The sequence below is a fragment of the Notamacropus eugenii genome, chromosome 1 (assembly GCF_028372415.1).
Source record: "Notamacropus eugenii isolate mMacEug1 chromosome 1, mMacEug1.pri_v2, whole genome shotgun sequence".
Lineage (NCBI taxonomy): Eukaryota > Metazoa > Chordata > Mammalia > Diprotodontia > Macropodidae > Notamacropus > Notamacropus eugenii.
Window position 1 is genome coordinate 238,413,872 of NC_092872.1, and position 19,515 is coordinate 238,433,386.

General features: G+C 46.1%; 1 protein-coding gene across 6 annotated transcripts in view; it reads right to left on the bottom strand.

Annotated features, from left to right (window-relative positions):
- Positions 1-18,355, bottom strand: part of CHST3 (carbohydrate sulfotransferase 3) — a 58,143-nt gene extending 39,788 nt beyond the window's left edge. The window contains exons 1-2 of one of the 6 annotated variants that reach the window (XM_072628238.1): positions 17,900-18,355; positions 16,346-16,447 (exon numbers count right to left, since the gene is read on the bottom strand). The gene's annotated coding sequence lies outside the window, so the exon portion shown is untranslated. The other 5 variants (XM_072628243.1, XM_072628239.1, XM_072628242.1 and 2 more) reach the window with 5 other exon arrangements.
- Positions 18,356-19,515: the final 1,160 nt, after the last annotated feature.

The window sequence follows — 19,515 nt, forward strand, 5'->3', positions numbered from 1 at the left end:
CACCAGGAAGGACAAGGTACCCTTCTTCAGTCCTTTAAGTAGCCTTATGAAGAAGCAACCTGGGATTCAGAGTCAGGGGTCCCATGTTCTGATGTTAGCTGTGTGACCATGGCCAGCTCATTTATTTCTTCAATTCCTTATGTATGAAAAAGTGGGTTTGGCTCAGGTAATCTATCTCTAAGGGCCTTTCCTACCTCTAAATTTCTGATCTCATGATCCCTGTCTCAAATCGGAGCATGTCACACACTTAAACAAGGAGAGCAGGTTGTAGGAACAGACAAATGCACTTGTTCCTGTGCTAGCCACCCTGCCCTCCCCCCACCCTGCTCTTCCCCCCCCCCCCCCCCCCCCCCCCCCCCAGTCCTGAACACTTTTGGAAAGGGACTTTCCTTCTGGGAAACTGGAGAGGGAGAGATGCCTCCAGGGACATCTCTGGGAAAAGAGATAAAGCATCTGAATGTCATCAGATAGGAAGACACCAGCCCTAGTGATTACTCTTATCTATCCTAAGGGACCTCAAACGAGTTCTTCATCTCTTTCCTCCTCAGTTTCCTCATCTTTAAAATGAGGGGGTGGGCCTTGATGGCCCCTTCCAGCCCAAAATCTGTACTCCCACATTCCTAAGAGTGCTAGAGTCCTCAATTTCTGTCAGCTTTCAAAATTGCCCACAGGGAATCAAGGAGACCCTGATAATTCCAAACAACAGATAGGAAAATAATGAATTTTTACTTGGTTTTGCCATAATGCTCAGTCCTACAGATTCCCAATTGTTGTGCCTAGATAAAATGTTAGTGAATTTTCATTCCTTGAGCAAATGATGACAGTTGAAAGTGGAGATGAGGACAGTTCAGAAGCATTCTGGGTATCAGGGAGAAGTAAGTTCATGATTTAAAACTTTACTTTGACAGACAAAGCCCCTATATGGGATTAAGTCCATTAAAAAAATTGCTTTGCTGAGGTGTCCAGGTCACCTCAGTTTTGAACATAATGCAGACATTAACAGATGTACTTCAACGTGCACATGTTCAGATCAGGATATGCCAACCTGATAAACCTCCAACAGTTAGTCCTAAATGATTAGGGGGCAGTATGATGGTGTAGTAGATACAGTGCTAGGCCTGGAGTCAGGAAGACTCATCTTCATGAGTTCAAATCTGGGCAAGTCACTTAACTCTGTTTGCCTCAGTTTCCTCATATGTAAAGTGAGCTGGAGAAGGAAATGGCAAACCCCTCCAGTATCTATGCCAAGAAAACCCCCAAAGGGCTCATAAAGAGTCAGACACAACACTTAACAATGAGGACAGATTTATTCATGTGCTAACACTGAGAATACCAGTTCACTGTCAGGTCTGCCTCCTCAGCATTCCTGCTGGCTCTCACCATACATGGTCTTGTATGTTCAGTCATCTTGTCATGTCAGTTAAAATTGCCAGCTTTAACTAAACTATAAGCTCTTTGAAGACAAGTCCTCAGATTCCTATTTCTTTGTGCCTAACATAAGGCCTTACATGAAATAAGGACTCAGGAAGCCACTGGATGGAGTAGAGCTTTTAGCTTGGGAAGGGGACCTGGGGACATCTCGTCCAACCTCCTTGTTTACAGGAGGGAACTGAGTCCCAGAAAGGTTGAAAAACCTCCATACAGTTACACATTGGCAGAGTCAAGCTTCCAATTCAATCATCACCATCATTGTTTACAAAGCACTTTGCATGTCATAACAACTCTGTGCATACAAGAACCATATGCCATGACTCATTCAGATCCATGGTATTTCTATTGATGTCGCAACTACTGATGCCACATTAATAGTGATACCACCTTCAGGAAGGATCTGTGATTTCTTTAGCTTGTGGTAATCCTTCCACCGTTGCTGGTCAACTGCTTCTAATCGTTGCTCTCATCTTACAGATGAGTAAACTGAGGCTAGGAGGGTTTGGGTGCCTTGCCTGTGATTATAGAACAAGTTAGCGCCTTAGAGGGGACTCAAACCAAGCTTCCTAAGTCCAGGTCAACAGCGTGGACCCTCTTTCTGCTGGAATAGGCTTCCTCTCTGGCCCTCAAAAGATCAGGCTCAGAGCCTCCCAGCTATGTGTGCATGGATGGGGAGGTATGCACATTGTCTGCTTTCCTCCTCCCCTCCACCTTTCGTCATTTAGAAGAGGAGGAGGAGGAGGAAGAGATAAGCTGGGGAAGTTCATCATGGAAGCCAAGTCAAGCCATCATGAAAACATTACACATGGAAGCTCAGGACTTGTATGGGCATGTGGCTGCATTACCCCTTGTAAGGGTAATAGTGGCAACCTCCTGATGCTTTCCCAGAAAGCATATGGTATTGAGTCCCAGCTTCACTTGGATGTATGGGAAAATCACTTATCCCTATGGAGTCTTGGTGTCCTTACCTGTAAAATGGGGAAAACGATCTCACATTAGACTGTGAACTCCTTGAAAGCAGGATTATTTTTTGCTTTTCTTTGTGTTCCCAATGCTCGGCATAGTGCCTGGTGCACAGCAGGGACTTAACAATGTTTACTGACTTGACTTCATTGTATTTTTTCAAGTGTCAAATGAGACAATGTTTGTAAAGTACCTTGTTACTAGACCCCTACTAAATTGTGTGCCATCATTAATGATGTAAAGACAATACCTAGTGGGTCAGATTTATGATGGGATTGGAGGCAGAAACCTCTGGGTTCAAATCCAACCTTGGAGTAAATCTTCTTGAGTTCCATTCTCACACTAAAAGTCTGTCTTTAGTCTTGGATTTATAAACATACAAGTATATGAAGCTGGGAGGGGAGTAGCATGAGGGTAATGGTTAGAGGGCTGGGCTTGGAGTCAGAGAGTTACGAGTTCAAACCCCATCTCTGATACTTACTAGCTGTGTAAGGCTAGGCTAGGCCACTTTGCTTCTATGTGCTTATGTGTCTTAGGGGACTCCTGAGGGTTTATCTACCAGCTCATAGAAAGGCTGTTGATTGGCCACAGTGGAAAAAATCATAGATTCTTCTTGAGCTGGTATCATCATTCTTATAGTAACACTGAATAAAAACACCATGAATCTGAGTGAGTCATAGCACATGGCAAAAGGAAGGCATGTTAGATCAACATTTCTTATCTATGAATACCCAAAGGGTATGTTAGGAGACTATCAGCTCTGATAAAATCCTTTGAGGCTTAAGAAGTGCTTAAAACAGGCAGCTTGGTGATTCAGGGGATAGAGAACTGTGCCTGGAGCCAGCAAGACCTCAATTCAAATCCAGTCTCAGATGTTTACTAGCTGTGTGACCCTGGGCAAGTCACTTAAGTTCTGTTTGCCTTAATCCACTGCAGAAGGAAATGGCAGAGCACTCCAGTATTTTTGCCAAGAAAACCTCATGGACAGTAAACCTTGGATCAGAAAGAATTGGACACAACTGAACAACAACAATGAAAGTATTTTTAAAAGAGCACCATTTCTGTAGACAGAAGACCCAGGTTCAGATTCTGCTTCCAATTCTTACTGTCTGTGTGATCTTGGGTAATTCATTTACCTCTCTGGTCAAAATAAGGGGGTTGGCTTCTATGACCTTTGAAGTCCCTTCACGCCCTGAATCTATGATCCTATGATTGCCTTTGATCCTTACAAGAAAGATGTTATTATCCTCATTTTACAGATGCAAAAACTGAGGCACAGAGGCTGCCCAGGGTCACAGGCATAGTATTGGTAAAGTGATGAGGTTCTTTTGAAATCAGTCCATGATTTTCCATCCCCCTTGTTATTTTTATTCTTGAGTTCCACCAAGTTGCTACATCAGAGTTAAAAGGTTTGAGTTCACTTCTCAGCCCTGCCACTTACTAGCTGGGAAGCCCTGGGCAAATCAGTTGCTCTCTCTGGGCTTCAGCTTCTGACCTCATCTGTAGAATGAGAGCCTTGGCTAAGAAGATCTCCGAGGTCCATCCTTGCTCTAAATCCCATGATCCTCCACTCTCTCAGGCTCCTCTTTCTCTCTTTCAAGATCCTCCTACTCTGTAGAACTAGCTACTAGATCATGCTTCTTTCCTCCCCAGTCCTTGATTTTCAGCCAGGTACAGTGGAGCCTGGACAAGCGCTGGGTTTGGTCTCTACCCCTTCAGTAACTGCTGCATCACTGAATTAACTTTTCAACTCACAACAGGATTTCAAGACCATGGCTTTGTTTCTTCTCTCCCCCATTTTGTCTTTAATGGATCATGAAATATTAATTCTCCTGTTCCCCCAGGGAGACTCATGCTGAGCATGCCATATAGTCTTATGTAACCCGCTACTGTTGCCAGAAGACCTTTCTCTTGTTAAGTCACACTTCCAATGTCTGTCTCAGTTTCTACAGTTGTAAAATGACTATATCGATGGAATTCATGCAGTATACTTCTAGGATTTGTTTCAGGGGGGAGGGTCTCAAGGCACACTATCCCACTATCCACCAATAGAATGCTAGGCCTGGTTAGAAAGATCTGGGTTCAAATCTGACCTCAGACACTTGCTGCTGTACGATCCTGGGCAAGCCAGCTCCCATAGACTCAGTTTCCTTTTTTATCTGTAAAATAGAGATCATAATAGCACTACTTCTTAGGGTTGTTGTGAGGATCAAATAGGGTAATATCTGCAAAAGGCTTAGCACAGTACTTGGCACATAGCGAGTGCTATATAAATGTTGTTATTTATTCTCATTATAGCAAGCTCCCTCTCCTATGGGGGCAGCTAGGTGGTCCAGTCGATTGATTGCCAGGCCTGGAGTCAGAAAGATCTGTGTTCAACTCTGGCCTCAGACACTTAGCAGCTGTGTGACCCTGAGCAAGTCACTTAACCCTGTGGCTCTGAGATTGAAGCTGAGGTAGCTGTCACTGTGTCCTTTGAGGGAAAAGGGATCTCATTCAATGCCACCTTCCTTCCACTCTCCCTGGCAAACTCTGTGGCAGCAGGAACTTCCCAGCCAGTGAGGTGGCTTCTGCTCACCTCTCCACTGCCTGTCAATCCATGGAGGGAGCTAGCCTGGGACCTCATTTGTAAAAGGAGTTGGAGAAGGAAATGGCAAACTACTTCAGGATCTTTGCCAAGAAAGACCCAAATGGGATCGTGAAGTTTTGGACACAACTGAAAACAATTGAAACTTCTTCTCTCTAAGTTACATATTCTTGGGTCAAGATTTCTAAACGTTTTTTTGTGTGCCATGAATCTTTCTGGTGAAGCCTATAGGATCCCTTCTCAGAATCATGTTTTAAAATGAATTAAAATAAAATACATAGAACTTCAAAGGAAACCAGTTATATTGAAATATAGTTATCAAAATATTAAAAATGAGACATTCATGCGCTCGAGGTTAAAAATGTCTGGGCCTTTTTACATTTCATGAGTCCTCTGCAGTCCAACCCTCAGGTTGGTCCTATTTCCCCCATCTCACTACCTAGCCTGCCCACCTCTCTTTCTGATCCCAGAGCTCCTCAATAATACCTACTAACCGCATTTCTGGTACGCAAGCCGTCCTTAGTAAAAATCTGCAGCCTTCAGCCTACAGCTGTGCTCCTTTCAAACAATCACTTTTTAAAAGAGAATTGAAATCCCAAGCTGGCAGGCAGCCTGAACTGGCTTTCATGGCCAACCCAAACCCCAACACGAACTCAGATTTCTCCTGCTTTCCCTGCCCTGAAAGAAATACTGCAGAACACTGAAAACTGTATATGGGCCAATGTACCATTTAATTCTCTTCCATCCCTACTCCTTGCAGGGCCTGGAAGGTTTCCAGAGCCTCTTTGTAAAGAGAGCCCCAGCTTGGCTATCTAGCCCTATTTCTCCCCTTCCTGAAAGTTCCAGGCCTCAGCTCTTGGGGGACATGAGTAGGGGTGGGGCCAAGGAATGCATTAGTACCAAAGGCATGCAAGATGGATGTCACCTGCCACAGATGACAGCTGCAAAAAAGAAGTATGGGAAATAATGAATGCTCTGGGACAGAACCAAGAAGATTTGAAAGACAAGAGAGGGGGTCCCTGGCTAACTCCCTCTGTGAATGGACAGTCAGCAGAGTGGGGAGCAGAAGCCACCTCTCTGACTGGGAAGTTCCTGCTGCCACAGAGTTTGCCAGGGAGAACAGAAGGAAGGTGGCATTGAATGAGATCACTTTTCCCATAAAGGATGCAGCTACTGCAGCTTCAATCTCAAAGTATCTGTCTCCATCCCTTCCTTCTTGTGGCCTTGTTTCATCTCCACTTTGCTCAAATCCAACTCAAGGGTGGGGGAGGGAGGAGTACAATCAACAAACCACTGACCTGAGAGCCAAAGGAACCAAGGATCAGACATTTAGAACTGGGAGATATTACAGAGGTCATCAAATCCAACACCTTTATTTTTCTCATTTTAAAGAGGAAGCTGAGCTGTAGAGGCTAAGTGACTTACTTCTCACAGTCACACAGGAAGTGTTTGAGGCAAGATTACAAAGTCTTCAAGTCTAGCTCTCTAGCACTGAGGCTAAAAGTTCCACCTCCTCTGCTTAAGAATCTAAACGACCTTGGACAAATCTCTTAACCTCTCTGGGTCTCAGTTCCTTATTCAAAAACTGGGAGATTGGATGACTTCTAAAATGACTTTCACCTTTAGTTTGTGACATACAAGAAGAAGCAGATGCAAGTCTGTAACACACACAGCTCTCATTTCCAATCCTATGAATGCCTGTACTTGGCACAGTAGTGTTTCAGGACCACCAACTATACCTTGAATTCTCCATGGAATGGAAGAACTAACTAGGCACGTAGATGGCTCAGGAAAACCCATCACTGCTTCCACAAACACAATTCAAAGGTGACTGTCATGCTTGACCAACAGATGGTGGTTTGATAATGTCATCTTTGTAGACAATGAATGGTATATTACTTCCTGTAGACTTCCTTCCCACATAACAGAACAAAGAACCACTTTAAAGTTTCCAAAGGAAACATATCTTGGGTAGCCAAGGTATGCTGTCTGAACAACCCAAAGTCAAGTGAAGCTACCAAGGTCACTTGAACAAAGGCTGGTGCAGTGAGCATCATGGCAATATAGTGGAAATAGCCTGTGTACCTCTGTCACTTAGTACCTATGTGATCTTGGCTTCTATCAGAGGCAAAAGAAAAAAAAAGAGAGATGGTAGGGTGTGGGGGTGGGAAGTGAGAAAATCTCTGGGTGTCTATATCCCCATCTGTAAAATGAGAGTGTTTGACTAGATTGCCTCTAAAGTCCCTTCTAGCTCTATGAATTGGGTTTTCAACATTCTAGATGCCTTGACTTTAAGTTCACAAGAAGCCTTCATCCAGTTTGAGAACCCCAAATCTGAAAGGGTTCCAGAACAGACTAAGGTGCCTTCTGCTAATTCTTCAGGGAAATTTTACATTGCTATCAGAGATCCTCTAAGGATATGTAAACCCCCATATTTACATACGATATTCATGTTGGTTAAAATTCTCCAAACTTCTAAGATTTCTTAATTGATTATACCCATAAATGGCACCAGAGAGTGGCAAGCAAACAAGATTCAAGGCAAGGGAGTGGACCCTGGCAGCTACTGCCTTTGCTTCTCTCCAATTAAAGAGGGGAATATTATCCAGAGACTCTTTGGAGGAACTTCCCACCCCTAAATCTATTTAATCTTCAGTTACTAAAGGGTAAAAGATGCAGCCTAGCTTAATGTATAGAGAATAGGCTTGTATAGACTTCAAGTCTTGCCTCTGACACATACTGTGTGTCCAAGCACAAGTCGCTTAACCACGCAGTGAGTCATGAAGTTCTCTAAAACTAGAAATTAGCCACCTGTTACTCTCCTACATTGATGGAAGGAGTTTCCATATGGGGAATACCACACATTGGTGAAATAAAAAAATCTGGACTAAATCTTTCTAAACAGATGTACAGGGAAGTTAGGTGATTTGTCCAAGGTAAACATAAGAGGAAGTAAACAAAAGAGGAAGGAATTGAACCCAAGTCCTCTGATTAAAAAGCCAAGGCTATTTCCACAATACCATATTCCCACCTTTAGCCTTTTGTCTTCCAAGATCAGGAGATTTTTATTTAAACTGGAAGAAACTTCCTGCCACCCCTCCTAGGTGCCCATACTTCAGACGAATGTCACTCATCCTGCACATTAAACCCATTTCCTTTGGTTTGTCCTTCTGAGTGCACATGAGATAGAATGAAGATCTTACACAAGAAAAAGTGATTCAGGCATTTGGGGCAGGGTCACCCAGGGGGCACCTGAATCAAGCTCAGGAAAAGTTCAGTTTCACAAACTTCCTTCTTGCAGTGTCCTAACTTGTAAACACTTCATACCCTCAGTGGTTCCCCCTTTCACAGTTAGATCCAGCTCTCTGATCTCCAGATCTCCTGAAGCCACATGGGTCCAGCCATAAATAAGAGGGGTTTCCTTGTTATCTTAGACACTTATCTTCTCAGTAGGCTGTGCATTCTTCCTGTATGCTCTCAAACACAGAAGAGAATTCTTAGAAACCTTTTCTGGGTCCCTCCTTCTGCTCCACCTCCCTCTGATACTTCTGAGAGAGAGAGAGAGAGCGAGAGAGAGAGAGAGAGAGAGAGAGAGAGAGAGAGAGAGAGAGAGAGAGAGATTGAGGAAGAGAGAGAGGGATGAGGTGTGTGGAAAGGAATAACATGTCTAGAAACAGCCAAGGAAGGGATGGGGATCTGCAGATCAGTTGTGGTTACTGAGAGTTTTTCTTCATCAACCAGAAGATAGCTTCCAGTTCCTGTAATCTTCCATCCCTTTCATGTATATCATTTATCCCTTCAGAGCTGGGCCTCTCTCTTCCTTTCATCTCCTCTGGCTCCCCACCCCCCATCTTCCCTGCCTGGCTTTGCCCTTCCTGGTTGTCCCTTACCCTGGAAAGCTTGTTGGAGTTGTGAAATTCCTGGCAAAAATCACACAAGCAAGAAAACAGTCAGTCATTTGCTTCTAACATATTTCCTGAACTGAAGTTGGCTGAGTTGGACATGTTAGCACATTTCAGAGCCTTGCAGACTATGAGAAAGGAGGGAAGGGGAATGAGAAGGGAAAGGAAAACAGATCTGACGGAGCTCAGTTGTGTGTGAAGCAGGCGTGTGTGGGCATGTATGTTCACATGTGTGAACACCAATGTGGAAGACAAAAAAGCAGCCCAAAGACAGCACTCAGCAGCAGATTAACGCACTGGAAAAAGGAAACCTGAATCCTGGCTCAGACACTTAGGAGGTGTATAATCGTGGGCAAACTAATTTGCAACTTAGTACCTCAGTTTCCTCATTTGTAAAGGAGACTTCCCCTAGTCCACACACATATCTGGCATACTTTGCTGCATAAATACCATAGTTAATTTAATTTAATCATCCTTATGTACATTTAGAGAGGCAGTTAGGTGGCACAGTGGGTAGAAATCTGAGCTTGGAGTCAAGAGTTCGGTCTCAGGCACTTACTAGTTGGGTAATCCTAGACAAGTCTTTCAACCCTGTTTGCCTCAGTTTCCTCATCTGTAAAATGAGCTGGAAAAGGATATGGCAAACCACTCAGGTATCTTTGTCAAGAAAACCCCATAAGAAGTCATGAAGACTTGAACATAACTGCAAAGCAGCTAGGCAGCAGCAATGACAGATACATTTAGAACTAACTTGTCATTTCATCGGTATAAGGAAACCACCTCTCCCAATGCAAGGCGGAACCTACACTGCAATTTTTAATCTTAGAAAACCTGCCTAGAGACCAGAGTGGTTGTGACTTGCTCAGGGTCACGCAGCCAGCGAGGCTGAACTAGAAATCTTCCTGATGCTGAGTCAGTAGTATCAAATTCAAACAGAAGTGGGGGACCACTAAAGCCATAGATAAGGATCCTGGTGAGCCACATGCTGACTTGATTCTAAAATGTGATGTAATCTATTTTATTGCATCTTTATTTATTTTGTTAAATGCATTTAACAATTACATTTCAAACTGGTTCAAGCCATGCGATACTTCTGCCCTACCCTACTCTCTCCTCTCTGCATTGATTAATTTAAATAACCTTTTATTTTCTGTTTGAAAATAATCCTTTACTTTATCTGACATAGCCCATGCTGTGTTTCAATATCATAATTTTGTGGGGAAAATATTTCTGAACCTTAATTTCTTCATATTAAAGCTTTAAATAAAATGGGGGTGGATTAGATAGTATCTAAGGCCTCTTCCAGTTCTGAATCTATGACCCTATGAATTCTGAATAATTATATGCATCTAATATCGCACATCTGAGAGCTTCAAAAATACCAACTTATTGCTCATATACACTGATATCAATTCACAAGATCCTAGATCCAGACCTAAGAGAGACTGAAGAGGTACCCTAATCTACCTCCACCCCCACTGTTTTACAAATGAGGAAACTAAGACTCAGAAAGGTAGAATGATCTACCCAAGGTTACACAAGTATTAAACATCAGAGAGAGGATTTGAACCCTGGACCTCTGACTCCTTTCAGAGTCAGCATTCCATCCAGTTCACGTTGGCCCAAATATATCTGTGCTGAGAATGTTCATCTCTCTACTCTGTGGACCAACTAGTCCATGAGAATGTTTATGAATGTTTATGTTGGTGGGTATCCTAATACACATAGGACACTACATGTATTAGCATCTGCAAGGATGTGTACATCTGCAGACGTGTGTCTATGAGTGAGGTGAGTATGTGTATGCATATTCCCTCTCTCTATGCCTCTGACGGGTCAGGCTATATCTGACATTCCAGGTAGCCTGGCAATCTGGTTGAACAAGGTTGGGGCCATCCCTGAGATTTCCCCTCCAGCTTGAACTGCCTTTGTTACTACAGTCCACACACACCTGGGGCTGTCCAGTAGTTTCCACACTTGGGTTTAGAGGGCTTAGCAGAGTTACTTAGACCAGATAATAGGATCAATGAGCCAAATTATTTTTCTTTTCCTAGGGAAGGACTGAGCTCCCTATGGAAGTCTTTGAAAGGTCCAGAATCTTGAGCCAACTGCATGAAGCTGGAATGTAGGAGAGTGGGAGTATTCATGACATTTGGTGTTCCAGGTGTTACACCATTATATTCTTTTGCCAGAGACTAGAGTGAGGAGGGTAGATGCTGATAAATGGGGCATTTTCTTTATCATCCTGAGGGCTCCTGGGCTACCATGCCTGCCATAGAGGTGAGTCCAACAGCAACTCCAGAGAGATGTGAGATGTGAATGAAGGAGAAGTCAGCAACCCCCTGAATTGGAGATAGGTTCTCCCAGGGTCAGCCTGGGTACAGCAGAAAGAATCTTGGCTTTGGTGTCAGAGATTCTGCCTTCATTAATGCCTCTGGGGCTCCATCCTGTGTGACCTTGGGCAAGTGACAACTTCCTTGAGCATCAGTTTCTTCATATGTAAAATGAAAGGGCTGGGCTAGAGGGTCTCTGAAAATTCTTCCAGATTTAGATCTATGTTACTATGACTCCCCACCCCGACCCTTCAAAAGACAAAACTGAAGAAGATTCAGATGATTTCTAATCTCTCTACCCATCCAACCTCAATCTTTTATGAAACATTTAGATGTTTGCCTGTGTGGCCAAAGAAGGATTCTTCTCTAGATTCCAGAAAACCAAAATTTTGAAAATAAAAGAAAACAAAACTTTGCCCCAAATCTTTCAAAGTCAAACTCACAAACAAAGGCTTAGAGCAAACTCTGTCTGTCTTGAGAAGGGAGAGCTCTGAATGACTTACCGGGACCACCAAGAAGGCCAGTAATCCCCATCGTCTATTTCCAACCCTTGTCTTCTGCCTTGAACATACTGGCCAGGGCAGCCTATTTTCCAGCTGGAGGGACTGAAGTCTGTGTTACAAGAAGAGCAAAAGAAGGACTTGCCCCCTCCTCAGTGTGGCCCCCTGAAGATGAGAGGAGCCACCGAAGAGAGAGCTGGAACCCAAATGCAGAACTCCCAAGCTGGGCTCTGAGGTTTTCTTCCCTAGACTGTTTACTTGGGGAGGTCAGGCTGGGACTGGCTTGTTTATTTTCCACACTTTCCCTCCAAATCCTTTTCTGAGAGCCCTCCAGATCCCTCCTTGATAAATTTCCTGGGAACTGGAAAAGAGGACAAGCTCCTGAATAGACAAGCAACCTTTGTGAAAAGAAGGAAGGTAGGTGGTGTGTGTGTAAAAGCCCAGGAAGAAGATGGTGGATGAGAAGAAAAGAGAAAGGAGAAAGGAAGGGGAGGGAAGGAGAAAAGATGGGAGGACAGGAAAGAATGAAGAGATAAGGAGAGAAGAAGAGAGGAGAAGAGAGGACAGGAGGGGAGAGGAGAGGAAGATAACTACATAAAATAAAGGGTTAGTCTTAATCTCTAGACTTCCTCCCCTCCAACCCCAGAAGCCAGAAGAGATCTGAGTGTGGATGAGCTCCCTGGGAATATGAATTGTATTTGCTTGTCTTTACTCCCTATAAAATTAAGTGCATACAACAAGGTACAATTAGAAAGAATATTCATTCCAGTTAGAGGACCAGCGTTAGATTCCGATCTCTGATGCTTACTACCTGGGTGACCTTGATCAAGTTACTTAACTTCTCTAGTCCTCAATTTCATTATCTGTAAAATGAGGTGACTGGATTAGATGACCTCTGGTGTCTCTTTGTGAACTCTCCTTAAAAGAGGAAGCAGATTCAGTTTGATGTGGTTCCCTTTGCTTGCAAAAACAACTAGAGTCAAAAAATGATACTTTGACTAGGTCCAGGGGTTGGAGGGAGGTTCCATTTCTAAACTCTCTTTAGGCATCCCAAGACCCCAGAAATATCGACCCATCCCATTTGTAATGAAAGAACAAGAAGGAAAAAGAAGGCAGATCTTAGCAACTCTGCTTCTCCCTGGTCCCAGCTGGGGCAGCGCTGCTAATGCCCATTCTGGAAAGAAATGAGAGGGACAGGAGGGGTTTGGAGTATCTCTACAGCTGGGTTCCCACAGTTCATGGGGAGGGGGTGGAGAAGGGGGAAGGGAAACAGGAAGCTGCTTGATAACAGTTCCTCTATAGTAGGTCTTCAAACGTGACTTTAAGGGCCATGATTGTCCCTGGATGTCTAGTGCCTTTTTTTTAAAACCAGCACTATACTGGTAAATGTTTAACAAGTGACTCTCTGGTAGTTGGGGGGTGGGAATTAAAAGTATCCTAGCACACTTTTAAGTTTAATCTGCAGGATTCACATTTTCTCCATCACTTTTAAAACTCCAGACAATTAACAAAAACCAATAGCATCCCGATTGTAGTGTGGGGATTTCTAAGGGGTAAACACACACCAAAAACTGACAGTAGGCTCCTGAGCACAAATTCAACAACCTGCTTTTAACTCAGGATCTAGAGGCAAAAATATCTTCCATTTACATGACACTTTACTGCTTGTACAAAGCACAGCCTTCAAGATAACCTTGTCAGGTGCAGCAACATGTCTCATTTGCTTGAGGCCACACTCAGAGAGAATAACTTGTCCCAAGTCACACACCTAGGAAGTGGTAGATTTGAACTCAAGTTTTCTGTATCAGCATGGGGCAGTAGAAGAGCACTGAATTTGGCACGAGTTTGATTCCCAGCTCTGGTACTGCCTGTCTGACTTTGGGCAAGTAACCTCTCTGGGCCTCAGTTTCCTTATCTGTAAAATTAGTGTCAAACTAGATGACCTCTAAGGTCCTTTCCAGCTCAAAATCTGTGATTCCATGACCCTACACCCAAGGCAGCTCTTGCTTCTATATTACGCTGGCAAAGAAAGGCGATATGTGGATGGAGGATAGCATGGAGACCTCCCTGCACACAGCCGATGAATAGGACAAAGCCTGGCATAGCACCTGGGCTATAGGACTTACAGTTAGTAAGACCTAGTAGGGTCAAATGCTGCCTCTGGTGTTCATTAGATGCGTTGAGCAAAGATGACCTCCTGTCCTGCTCTAAAATCCTAGAGTCAGGAAGACCTGAATTCATATTTGGCCTCAGACAATTATTGACTGTATGACCCTAGGCAATTAACTTAATTTCCTATTTGCCTCAGTTTCCTCATCTGTAAAATGGAAATAATAAAAGCATCTGCCTCCCAGAGCTGTGAAGATCAAATGAGATACTAATTTTTAAAGTGCCTAGTACACAGTAGATGCTAAATAAATGTTTGTTTCCTTCCTCCTCCCTTCCTTTTTCTTTTCCTCTTTCCCCTCCTTCCTTTCCCTCCCTCCTTTCTTCCCTCCCTCTTCTTCCTTCCTTCCTATATTATGAGGTAACCAGTTCAAGACTTTTTAATTGCTAATGGATACCTCTGAGGAAGTGAAAAAGATCTCCAGCCTTGGGATAAATGGGATAATGGGATAATAGTGATGGTCTAAAATATTGGGTTTTGGCAATGGGTGTGGGTGTGGCTGCCTGTACTTTCATCAAGGACTGAAGATTTTGCCTCTTCCTAATTTCAGCTCCATCCCTGAAACTACAAGCAAATCCCAACAATTCTTTGCCAGGGGAGATGAATTCCTTGTATTTTCCTACCCAAGCCTCCCACACATCTGGGGAGTCTCTGGTCCAGTGTTAGGAAAGAAACACTCCTAAAATCGCCTGCCACCCAGGGTCCCTGAGTTTGGAATGTTTCTGTTTCTCAGAAACTCTCCTAACCCCTCCTGAAAAAGCTCTAGGGAATGGAAGTCAATGCAAGGTCTGTTTGTTCCCCAGAGCTATGCAGGCTAGTCTCAAGGCACCTCCTTCCCCGCCTACTCCCTTGCTCTGCCCTACACCAGTGGGGCTGGATGCCCCAGTATAGATGTGGCAAACTCCTGGGACATTCCTGTCATTTTGTTGTTAGTAGGGAGGGCCAGAGGTAGGGACTATCTGTCTCTGACACATGATCCTGGGAAACCTCCAACCTCCTAGTGCCCATAGGCAATGCTCAAAAATCCCTCTGTGAGAAATGGATGGCAAGTCTTTATCAGTGAAAGGAATTTCCATACATGGAAGTTCTCCAGGACCAACAAAAATGAAAATGAGAGAATATTGGAAGGTTTACAAAACACTTTCCTCCCAGCAAATCCACTGAGGCAAGATATGAGACAAAAAATTTCCTGCCCTCAAATTCCTCAGTAAACACTCACATAGCACCTGTGCCTCTAAGACAAAGCAGCCTAACTCCCTCTTTCATCTCCTATTTTAAAACCCAGTGGGCACATGGGTGGATCTAATAAAATTGATTCCTTTCCTCCTTCGAATCAGTAAATCAGTCCAAGAAGTGGTAGAGATGGATGGGTCCTATTTATAATATTAATAATATTCTTCCTGCCTCTCTGTTGGGACTGGTCTCTGGAGCCTGTCCTAAGAGCGCAACACACCTTCATAGTGGTGTAGCCCAACCTCTGAATTTTGCTTCACCCTGAGAGGTGATGACTTGCTGAAGATCACACAGCATTTAAAGCCCTTTACAATCAGCTCAGATGCCCACCTATCTTTCTGGGCTTATTATTCCTCACCTCATGCACTTGGTGTTCCAGGTAGATTGGTTTACTTGATGTTCTTTATTCAAAATAGTTCATCTCTCACCTCTGCACTTTTGCCTAGGCTGTCCCCCATACCTACAAATGCTCTCTTTTCTCAGCTCTGCTTCTTGGAATACTCAGCTTCCTTTAAGGCTCAGCTCAAGTACTACTTACTCCAAGGTTTTTCCTCATTTCCCTAGACATTAGTTCCCTACCAAGTGATTCTGTGTTTATCATGCACCCCTTTGCCTGGCACACAGTAAGCATATAATAAATGTTTATTGATTGACTGATTTTGTATTTACTTTTCTGTGTACAAGTAGTCCCCACCTCACAGTAAGACTTTTTTCTGGTCTTAATTGCAGTAGATGTTTAATAAATGCCTATTGAAGAGGATGGCTAATAAATGGCTGAGCGAGAATGTAAGCCATGGTCTTGTGACTCTAACCTCTGCATTTTTTCAACTATATCCACACAGCAACTAAATCACAAGGAATGAGTAGTTGCCTTTTGCCTTTGGTATACAATTCCTAGATGGAGGACTCACCTCCCCAATCTACAAGAGGGCTATTCAAACTCCAGAATGGCATCCTATCTAACAACCATTTCCCTGCTTCCCCCACTGCTTTAGTCACACAATGAAAGGGTCCTTCCCTGTGTCCAAGAGTATGAACAGGAATGAATTGAAGAATAATTCCAAACACAAATGACAAGGCTCATGTCAAATCTTCCTGTTTACGTTTTTCCCCTTCTCCCTCAGATCCCCACATCAATCGAGTTCAGGAGCAGCACTGGATAACAGGAAACCTTAACTAAGCTTTCTTCTGCTAAGGAACCTTTCAGTTCCTCCTCAAAATATACTCACAAGAGAGCTGAATTTGTAGGCCCCACTCTGGCCTGGATCGATGCATCAGTCCACTGAGGCAGCAGAGACAGGAGATGCCAAGTCCCCAAGGGAGTTCTAAATCTGGTGAACCAACAGGGAAACAGAGGAAAGTCAGGATAGATGTATACTGACCAGGGGTGCAGATGTTAGGATAAGAAAGGAGGGAGAGGAAGGGAATAGATCTACATGGAAAGCCTCCAGTGCCAGTCTCAAGGTATGGACTTCCCCAATACTGCAATCTTCAAGGGGAGGCTGGAAGTCCACTGACCAGATGTCCTCCAAGGTCCCTTTCAACTTAGAGATTCTGCGATCTGAAATCCCGTGATTTGCCTTAGAGTAGCTACTAGAAGGAGATAAGAGCCGTGATGATGTCGATAAGGTGGTGACTATGAAGTATTAGAAATGCAGTATTTGTTTCTTGGCTGACCCAGCCCTGACTGACCCCAGAGGAGGAGTCTGGCCCTTGTCCTCCAGGTATCATAAAGTCATTGGCAGAAAAGAGAGAACCAGCTGTAGGGGCTGGTCAGAAGAGCAAGAGGCCAGAAGTGCCAGTCATGGTCTCTGGCCAAGACCAGACTGGGCCTCTTTCTGTAGGACCCTGTGCTTGCAGGGCTCCTCTCCAAAGCCAAGGTCCCCAAGTCCCCCAACTTACTCCCAGCCAGGAAGACACTAACAGGGGAGGGATTGAGGCAAGGCAGGGAAGACGACGGAACCTCTCATTTGCTCCAGGTTTCTGCTTCCATGGCCCAGCATCAGCCCTCCGGCTCTGCCTGCCTTCCCCACTCCGCAGACGGACCCCAGCTGCCAGGCTCTGGGATTTGTGAATCACTCCGTCCGCTCCCCTAGTTCCCCTCCCTCTCTCTGCCTGCCTGCCTCGCCTCACCTCCGGAAGCGCTGCGCACACCCAGACACATCGCCCAGACACCAAGTTTCCAAGACCCAACTGCAAGTCCGAGGCCCGGCCGAAATGCTTCTTTTTTCCCTCCACCCACCAGTTTGGAGAATTCTGGCCAACTCCTCCCCTCCTCGGCACCCACCTCGTTCCGAGCACCTCCCCACTGGCTCCAGCCCAAGAAACCGGCTCGATTGGGTGGGGAGGGGGTTGAAGAGGGAGGAGGAAGGGGGCGGGAACGTGTGAGGGGTGAAGATCTCAGGACTCCTAGCTCCAGGGCGCCAGGGTGTGCTAGGCTGGGCCAGGGGGTGCGTCCTGAGTAGCGGGAGGCTCGCCTGCTCCTGGCCCCAGCCCCGCAGCCCCCTCCCCTCTTCTCCAGTCTACCCGGGGCCATAACACTCGTCCAGTTTGGAGGTTTCGAGCCCCCGGGCCCAGGGGACTAAGCTGGGGGTGGCACCGAAGGGGCACAGGAATGTGAGGCAGGGGGCGCACGGATTGGCCGCGACGCCCTCTCTCTGACTGACACGGCAGTGTTCCCTTGGGAGCTGGGGCCCCCTCCGGTCCCGCAGCAGCAATGGGCCAGGGAGGGAGGGAGAGAGAGAAGGAAGGAAGGAAGGAGGGAAGGAAGAAGGCTGCCTCACCCTGCCCAGCCCCTTCTGGCCGGGAGCGGACGGCTGGCTCTCTGGGGATGGAATCGGGATCTGGCAGCATCCGCTGGCAACTTTCTCCTCTAGGCTCCCTCTGGAAGGAAGGTCCCCCGGGGCCTGCCCCCTGCGCCCGGAGCCCGGGAGCCCTCCCTCTCGCCTTCTCTGTCCTGGGCTCCTCCCGCACCTCCCGGGCCCGGGGGCCGGCTCGGGCTGGGCGATCACCGCGCCAGGGGAGGAGGCGCAGGCGGCGGCGGGGGAGCCGAGGAACGGCCGCCTCGCCGGGGTCCCATGTGCCCGGGGCTCCGAGGGGGTGCCGGAGCCCGTCCGTCCCGCGCAGCAGCGTCTGCTTCTAGCTCCCCGGCTCAGGCCGTTACTGATCTATCTCCGGGCGGTGGATTGTGGTATCCTTTCCAAAACGCCCGGGGATCCCTCCTCCACTTCCTTCCCTCGCCCCCACCCCCAACCCCTTTCGCGCCCGGCAACTTGGAAGCGGTTCGCAAAGTTGGCGCTCCGGGATGGGAGCTGCAGAAGCCGAGGCGGCCGCTGCACAGAAAGGAGACCAGAAAAGGGAAAGAGTATCCCAGACCCTTGGCACCCCCCGCCCTAGGCCTCCCCTTCCCTCCCTTCCCCTGAGTCCTGCGCCCTAGCTCCCCCCCAATTCCCGCCTCCGGGGAGCGGAGAACGAACAAGGACCCCTGTGTGGGCCTTTGTTCTTGCACGCCTCCCGGCCCGCCGGCCCTGCACCCCCCTCCTTGGGTTGCCTCTCTGTAGCCTCTCCCTGTTCCTCCCCGCCCTTCAACTGCACATTCAGCTCCTTCGACGGGTGCTGGGGATCCCTCACGGCCAGGAAAAAGGGGGGTCCCCCTGCTCCTTGCCTCCTACTCCCTTCTCCCGAGCCTCATTCCCTGGGTCCTTGCGGAAATGCTTAGGGCTCTTTGAAAGTTTCAAAGTATCCCCAGTCTGAGTCATGCTCTCCCCTCTACCCCCCCACCCCACTTTCCCTATACAGAGGCCTGAGGGTCTCTGCCCAACTCTGTGACCTCCTCTTTCAACCGGTAGGCCAGAATCTAATTGTCCTCGGCCAAAGTCTTTTTCTCAGACCTGAGTGTTTGAGAGGTGACCCTGGGTTGGTGAAGGTGAAGGTTACACCAAGAGATCGTAAATTCAGGTGGCTTCCACCAAACTGGAAAGTACACTTTCCTCATAGCAGGTGCTTGAATAAATGCTGGATGGATGGATGGATGGATGGATGGATGGATGAATGAATAAATGAATGAATGAGCTTCAAGGCCAAAGCTCACATATGTGCCTATTAGTCCAGGCCAGCAGGTTCACAGAGGCTCATCACCAGATGTTATACAGCAAAATGATTTTTTTTTCTGGCCACAGCAATTTACTTTTAGTCTTGGAGAAGGGAGACTAAGTCAAATTTCTGGACTGGAAACCCGTCTCTGTCACTTGCTTTCTATATAACCTGAAGCAAATCACCTAATATCTCTGAGGCTGTTTCCTCCACTGTAAAATGAGAAAGTTGATTTAGAGGACCTCTGAGACCTTTAACTTTCAGCTCTAAATTCATGATCCCCTGCCCCCACTCTCCCAGAGCACCC